The 7,747-nt window shown below is 40.6% G+C and overlaps 1 protein-coding gene across 1 annotated transcript in view; it reads left to right on the top strand.

The window, feature by feature from the left end:
* The first annotated feature begins 114 nt into the window (after window positions 1–114).
* Window positions 115–7,747, top strand: part of HSD17B6 (hydroxysteroid 17-beta dehydrogenase 6) — a 41,903-nt gene continuing 34,270 nt past the window's right edge. The window contains exon 1 of the mRNA XM_029954237.1: window positions 115–210. The gene's annotated coding sequence lies outside the window, so the exon portion shown is untranslated. The remainder of the gene's footprint in view (window positions 211–7,747) is intronic.

The raw sequence follows: 7,747 nt of genomic DNA, 5'->3' as shown, positions 1-7,747 counted from the left end.
GCCGGCGTCTCTGTCACTGCGCAGGCGCACTGTGGCCGTGGCCCGGCGTCTGCACGGGCTTCTGGGAATTGTAGTTCTCTCTTGGGGGTTGGCCTGGGTTGGGCGCGGTTTCCGCGTATCAGATCACTAAGTCCACACTAAGTCCACACTAAGTCCACAGCTCCTGCAGGTAGAAGGAAGCTGCTGCCTTCCGGGAAAGTCTGCAGAAAGGTGAGTAGTTAGGCATGTCGAACTAGGTTATTAAGATGAAGTAAAAAATGATGTTCTGCGCTAACTTAATGAAAAAGAATGGTTTTAGAAATAATGCATTTAAACAACGTTAGCCAATATCTTTTTAAGAGGGTTTGGAAATTAGTTGTTAATGGAATTATTAGGTACACATCATGTGGAAGTAAACGAAGACCAAACAAAAAAAAATCCAAGGCTATTTATTCAGAGTTTGCCATATAGCAAGGAGGTCAGCTGCAGACACTTGAGTTTTGGCAGAGAATCAAAGGCAGACAGAGGAGTGGAGGGGAGGGGAGAAGGTTTCAGATATACCTTGATTCAAGGCTTGTTTGCATGGGAAGGCTGTAGTTGGACTAACTAGGAGCAGGAGCATTCTATGTGATTCGTTCCGGGCGTATATTTGGCTTTCTCTGGTTGGTCCTAAATTAGAAGTGGCCACAAAATTGAGGGAAGCCGTTATTTATTAATCAAGACCTGGCCATTTTGGGCCATTTGCTACAGGGGTTTTGGTTTGTCTTCCTGGACTATCACTAGAGACAGCAGTCTGACTTCTGTGAGTCTGATTTATAGCAGGCTGACTTCCTGAGCTGTTTATTATAGATAAGGGGATTGGTTTCCTGGGTAGGCTTCTTCAGGTTGTGGGTCAGAGTTCTGTTTTTTGGTTTTTAAGTAAACTCTGTGCCCAATGTAGGGCTAGAACTCATGACCCTGAGTTGCACGCTCTACTGACTGAGCCATCCAGGCACTCGCATAGTTCTGTTTTTATGTATTATCTGGCTACTGTTTGTATATTCAGTGCCTCATATAGAACACTCCAGGAATCTTGAAGAATCATGGAGTACTTTACCAGTAGGAAAGGAGCCTCTTTGCTGCTCCGGTGCAGGTCTGCCAATCAATCTTTCCTGGCAAAGATACACCTCATTGCAAATGTGGACTGGGGTGGGCAGTCTATAATTACAAAAATATCATGTGATTTGAAAGCCCTTATTTTCATGAATTTTATGTTTCCAATACCAATAGGAGAGCAAGGAGAGAATAGAATCTCTAGTAAGTTATTATTAGCCTAATCTTGAAAATGATCACTGGTCTCTCAGATCCTGTGGGCAAAGTGGTCAAAAGTGGGCTTATTTGAATATTCCTTAAAATCTGATTTCCTGCACAAATCTTAGCTGATTTTTACAATCCCTATGCATTTTTTTTGGGGTAGGGTGAATTTTGTTATTGGGAAAATCTTCACTCTAATAATAATAACAAGAGTGCCCTGGGGAGTGCTCTTTTCCAGAGCCACTTGTCCCTGGACTTTTTAAAAAATGTTTACTTATTTATTTTGAGAGACAGTGCAAATGGGGGTGAGGGGCAGAGGAAGAGAGAGAGAGAATCCCAAGCAGGCTCCATGTCTATGGAGCCTGGTATGGGGCTCGATATCACCATTGTAAGATCATGACCTGAGCCGAAATCAAGAGTGACACGTAATGACACTTAACTTTTAGGAACTGACTTCTTTGGGATATTTGAGAGTCCCCTATTTGAATTTTAGGATCACTAAGAAGTGCAACACCTGAAGGAGCCAAGATATAAGGGGAAAAAAAGCACAGGAAGTTATATTTATTGAGTTTCTACTATATGCTCATTTTATTTAACAGTCTTCTCATAAGGAAAAAGAGAATAATAATAGCTAATATTTATATGGCATTTGCTGTGCTGTCAAGAGAATTTGAGAATTTTTCCTCTGCCTTATACCTGTCAGAATGGCTAAAATAAAAGAGAAGAAAAAAACAGGTGTTGGCAAGAATGTAGGGAAAAAAGAATCCTTGTGTATTGTTGGTAAAAATGTAAACCGATGCAGCTACTGTTGAAAACAGTATGGAGTTTCCTCAAAAAATTAAAAGTAGAAGTACCATGGTCCACTAATTCCACTATTTGGTATTTACCCACAGAAAATGAAAGCACTAATTAGAAACGATATATGCACCACTATGTTTATTGCAGCATTATTTACAGTAGCAAAGTTACGGAGGCAACTCAAGTATCCACCAATAGATAAATGGGTAAAGATGTGATAGACACATACTACCACTGTATATGTGGTAGATACATACAATGGAATATTACTCGGCCATAAAAGAGAATGAGATCTTGCCATTTGCAACAACATGAATAGACCCAGATAGTATATGCTAAATGAAATAAGTAAGATAGAGAAAGACAAATCCCTTATGATTTCACTCATATGTGGAATCTAAGAAACAAAGAGACAAACAGAAAAACAGACTCTTAAACACTGAGAACAAACTGGTGGTTGCTAGAGGGGAGGTGGGTAGGGGATGGGTGAAATAGATAAAGGAAATTAAGAAGTATTAAGTTCCAGTTATAAAATAAATAAGTCACAGAGGTGAAAGGTACAGCATAGAGGATATAGTCCATAAGATTGTAATAACACTGTTGATGACAGGTACTAATCACACTTATCGTGGTAAGCACTGAGTAATGTACAGAATCATTAAAAAAAAACTTTTATCCCTTGTGGAGTGCCTGGGTGGCTCAATTGGTTAAGCATCCAACTTTGGCTCAAGTCTTGATCTCACAGTTCATGGGTTTGAGCCCCGTGTCAGGCTCTGTACTGACAGCTTAGAGCCTGGAGCCTGCTTTGGATTGTGTATCTCCCTTTATCTCTCTCTCTCTCTCTCTCTCTCTCTCCCCTCCTCTCCTGTTTGTGCTTTCTCTCTCTCTCAAAAATAAATAGACATTTAAAAATTTTTAAAAATGTAACCCTCGTTAAGAACCCTATGTGCGCAATACTAATGTATATTATCCCTATTTTATAGATGGAGAATCATATAGAGAATTTAAATACTTTGTCCAAGTTCATACCAGCTAGTAAGTGGGAGAGCCAGATAGCCTGGCTCCACAGTCTGTGTATGTAACCCCTAAGCTATATGCTGTGTCTCTACAAGAGGTTATCATGAGAATTAAATGAGATAAAGTGAAAGGTTCCTGGCACAGTTCATAGGCTAGGGCCACTCTGTGAGAAAGCTATTCTAACCACTGCTCTGGTATGGAGGCTATTACCCTAGGTACCACTGGGAGGCAGTATTGCCATTCAGTTGGTTTCCCCTTGTGCTTTGATCCACAGAGGTACATAACCCCTTTGTCCTTCAAGCCTTACACTAGGTACTGTCCTCTTTACTTTTACTACTTACATCTACTATCATCCTCTTTGGGTAACCCATCAGTCCCAGTCTCCCCGAGTTATTTGCAGACTTGGACATGTGCCTCATGGATTTCCCTCCCAGTTCAACTCCCATTGTAATTCTGGATGTTTTTAGCATGTAAAAAAGATTTATTTGGTAGATAGATCCACAAATACTTAATGAACATTTGTACTGAGCACTTAGCTATGTTCTGGGGAGAAAAATTAATGGCATGGCTTCTGTTTCTGAGAAAATTACAGCCTAGTAGGGGCAATAGACACAAATTACAAAGTGTAATCAAGTGTTATAGATGCATTTATAAACCAGCGGTCTATTGCCATTGACATTTTGCTTAAGACTTGGGTAAGATTGGTATGGGGAGCACAGGCAAAAATTGTAAATGGCATGACACTTCCAGGAAATTGCCCGTAGTTCCATATGGACAGAGCTCAGACTTGAAGGGAAGGCCTGGTAAGAGATGGGGGTGGAGCAAGCCACGGCCAAAGCATTGCATGCCAAGTGAGGGAGTGTGAAAATAAAAATTATTTATCTTCCATTTTTATTCAGCTGTAGTTAAAATTAAAATAAAATATTGATCATATCAATATTGGATGAGAAGTCTTGGGAGTAAATAATCTTGTTGAAACCAGTAAGTTGAGAATTTGAAGCACTCCTGTGCTAGTTATCTTCCTCTTTAATAAGGTAAAAAGAGAAGATTAGAGAATATGTTCTGATGATGTAAGAACATAATAAAGAGAGACTATCTAGTTGGGCCAAGGTCATATTTAAGTTGAATTATGTTAGGTTCTGTCTCTTCTTATCATAAACTACTGAAAAGTAATAAGGAGCACCACTATATTTGTTTAATGGCAGAATTTTAGTTTAATCTTATAGAGGTGCTTCTTTGAACCACAAAGCAAATGATGGTCACAAAGCTGATAAAATGTGTTACAGGACATTGCAATTGTTTTTTAATCTATATATTGGATATCATAGATAAAATTGAATTTTTCCACCTAAATTGTAAGTGAACCCGTCAGTTTTTTGATAAGTAACCTACCCATATACATATTATATAAGTTTTCTTATTTGTCATAAAACTACATATTCTTTGGGTCTAGCTTTCTCCTTGCAGACTGCTTAAAATAAAGAATAGCATATTCAAATGAAAGCACATCAAATCTTGTTCCCTCATAGGAATTTGGATTGGTCAGAGGGCAGTGGGGAGCCATAGAAGGCTTTTAAACAGGGGAGAGGCATAATCAAAGTTGTGTTTTTGTGGAGGGCAGATAGGAGGGAAGAGAACAACCAGAGGCAGAGCAGTCCCCAGAGACTGTTGCTAGAATCCAGGTAATAAATACCTCTGGCCTGAACTCAGGCAGTAAGTGGAGATGGAAAAATTTGGGTGGATATAACCGACTTAACGAGATAGAATTAATATAGAATGGATGTGAGGAATGAGGAAGTGGTCTAGATTGAATTTTCAGGTTTCAGGCTTGGGCAACTGGAGAGAAGGGGGATTGTCTGGCACCGAGCAAGCACTTACTACATTTGTTGAGTGTTTGTTGAATACATTTAGGGATAGGAAATAACATGAAAATGAGGAGGATCAGATTACAGTGAAGCATCATTATTTCAGTTTTGAAAAGTTGAATTTCAGGGGTGCCTGTGTGGCTCAGTCAGTTGAGTGTCCAATTTCAGCTCAAGTCTTGACCTCAAAGTTCGTGGGTTCAAGCCCCATGTCGGGCTCTGTGCTGACTGCTCAGAGCCTGGAGCCTGCTTCAGATTCTGTGTCTCTCTCTGTCTCTGTCCCTCCCTGACTTGCACTGTCTCTCTCTCTAAAAAATAAACAAACATTTAAAAAAAAAAGTTGAGTTTGAGTTACCACTGTGATACCCCCTAAGCACCGTATGCTTTTCTTTTATAGTCCCCATCAGTATGTAATTATGTATTTATTTCTGGGAATATATATTTAATGTCTATTTTTCCTACTTAAGACTAAGTTTTTAAAAAAAATTTTAAACATTTATTTAATTTTGGGAGACAGAGAATGAGCAGAGGAAGGCAGAGAGAGAGGGAGACACAGAATCTGAAGCAGGCTCTAGGCTCCAAGCTGTCAGCCCAGACCCTGATGCGGGGCTCAAACTCATAAACCATGAGATCATGACCTGAGCTAAAGTTGACCTCTTAACTGACTGAGCCACCCAGATACCCCGAAGACTGTAAGTTTTAAGATTTTACATATCATGTCTATTTTACTCACTTCTACTATCTCCAGTAATTTGATAGGACCTAGCACATAGTAGGGACTCTGTTTATGAAGTGAATCAGTGAACCCAGGTGGAAGATGTCCAGCAGGCACTTAGATATGAGGAATTAGATCTCAGGAGTGATCTGGATTGCAGACAGAGATTTGCAAGTCATTAGCACTCAGATGAGGGTTGAAGCTGGTGAACTGAGGATGTGTATAGTGAGAAGAGAAAAAAGGCCAGGATAGAACTCTTAAAGATATTGACTTTAAAAACTGGGTAGAGGAAGGGGTACGTGCCTGGTTCAGTCAGTAGAGCATGTGGCTCCTGATCTCAGGGTTGTCAGTTTAAGCTCCAACGTTGGGTATAGAGATTACTTAAAAATAAAATCTTAAGGAAAAAAAGTAGATAGAGGAAGAGAACCCAGTAAAAGACAATATGAATGAATAGGAATAGAACCAGAAAGAGATGGGAAAGCACGATTTCTTAAGAGCCAAGAGGGGAGCGTTATGAAAGGGTGCTGATACCAATTCCAGTGTGGGTGGGGGTGTGTTCCCACGTATCCAAACCAATTTTTCAGATACCAGTTGGATGTCCTACAATTCAATTCAATTCTGACACTAGGTACCTGGAGACAGCATAAGATTCCGTAGGTTAAGGGTTCAATCCCATTAGACTGCCCCACTTCAGATGCCAACTGCAAGCCCAGGTAATCACCTGTGCTTCTGACCAACTAGCTATCAGAGAGTCCCACAAACCCCTCCTTGGGCTTGATTAATTTTCTAGAACTGCTCACAGACCTCAGGAAACCCATTTACTCACTAGATTACCAGTTTATTGCAAAGGATATGAATTAACAACCAGATGAAGAGATACATAGGGCAAGGTATGTGGGAAGGGGCATGGAACTTCCATGCCATCTCCAGATTCTTTCTGATCTAGTTTACACGTGTTCACCAACCTGGGAGCTCTCTGAACTCTGCCCCTTTGGGTTTTATGGCGGCTTCATTACTTAGGCACAATTGATTAAATCATTAGCTGTTGGTGATTACACTGTCTCTAACCCTTTGCTCCTCCCTGGAGGTATGGGGGTGGGACTAAAAATTCCAGCCTTCTATTTCTGGTTGGTTCCCATGGCAGCCAATGTAGGGTTTACAAAAGTCACTTCGTTAGCATAAACCCAGTTGGGGTGGGAAGGGCTTCTTAGGAATAGTAAGACACGCCTTTTACCTTCAGGGCTCTGAAGTGATCTCAGAGACTGAGGACAAAAGGCCAAACATTATAAGGAAAGATGCTCCCATTGCTCTTTATCCTTCAGGAAATTCCAAGGGCTGTGGGAACTGTGTGCCAGAAACATGGATGAAGACCAAACACATATGAAAAATATTTCTTATAAATCACAGTATTGCATACTGATTTATGTTACAGTATGGATGAGCCACACATATTGTGTGATTACATTTATGTGAAATATCCAGAATAGGCAAATCTATAGATCTGGAGAGTAGATTAGTGGTTGCCAGGGCTAGGGAAGGGAAGAATGGTAAGTGACTACTAAAGAGCACAGGGCTTCTTTTTGGAGTAAAGAATGTGTTCTGAAGTGAGATCTCTTCTGAATATACTAAAACTAACGGAACTGTATACTTCGAAAAGGTGAATTTTATGGTACGTGAATTTTATCTCAATAAAGCTGTTATTAACAGAGGCATTTGGGTGGCTCAGTCAGTTGAGCGTCCCAATCTTGATTTCAGATCAGGTCATGATCCCAGGGATATGCGGTCGAGGCCTTCCTTCATCTGGCTCTGTGCTGAGCGTGGAGCCTGTGAGGGATTCTCTCTCTCTCTCTCTCTCTCTCTCTCTCTCTCTCTCTCTCTCTCTCTCTCTCTCTCCCCTCTACCCTTGCACACACACTCTGTCTCTCTAGAAAAAAAAAAGAAATCATAAAAAAAGAGAAGCTGTTGTTCTCACTCTCACACACACACACACACACACACACACACACACACACACACCCTAGGCTGTAGGCCCCAACACTAAGCAGTTGCAGCTCTTTGCAGGGTGTCTGACTGTATGAAGGCC

This window comes from Suricata suricatta, chromosome 10 (assembly GCF_006229205.1).
Source record: "Suricata suricatta isolate VVHF042 chromosome 10, meerkat_22Aug2017_6uvM2_HiC, whole genome shotgun sequence".
Taxonomy (NCBI): domain Eukaryota; kingdom Metazoa; phylum Chordata; class Mammalia; order Carnivora; family Herpestidae; genus Suricata; species Suricata suricatta.
This window is presented reverse-complemented; position numbering and strand designations above follow the sequence as displayed.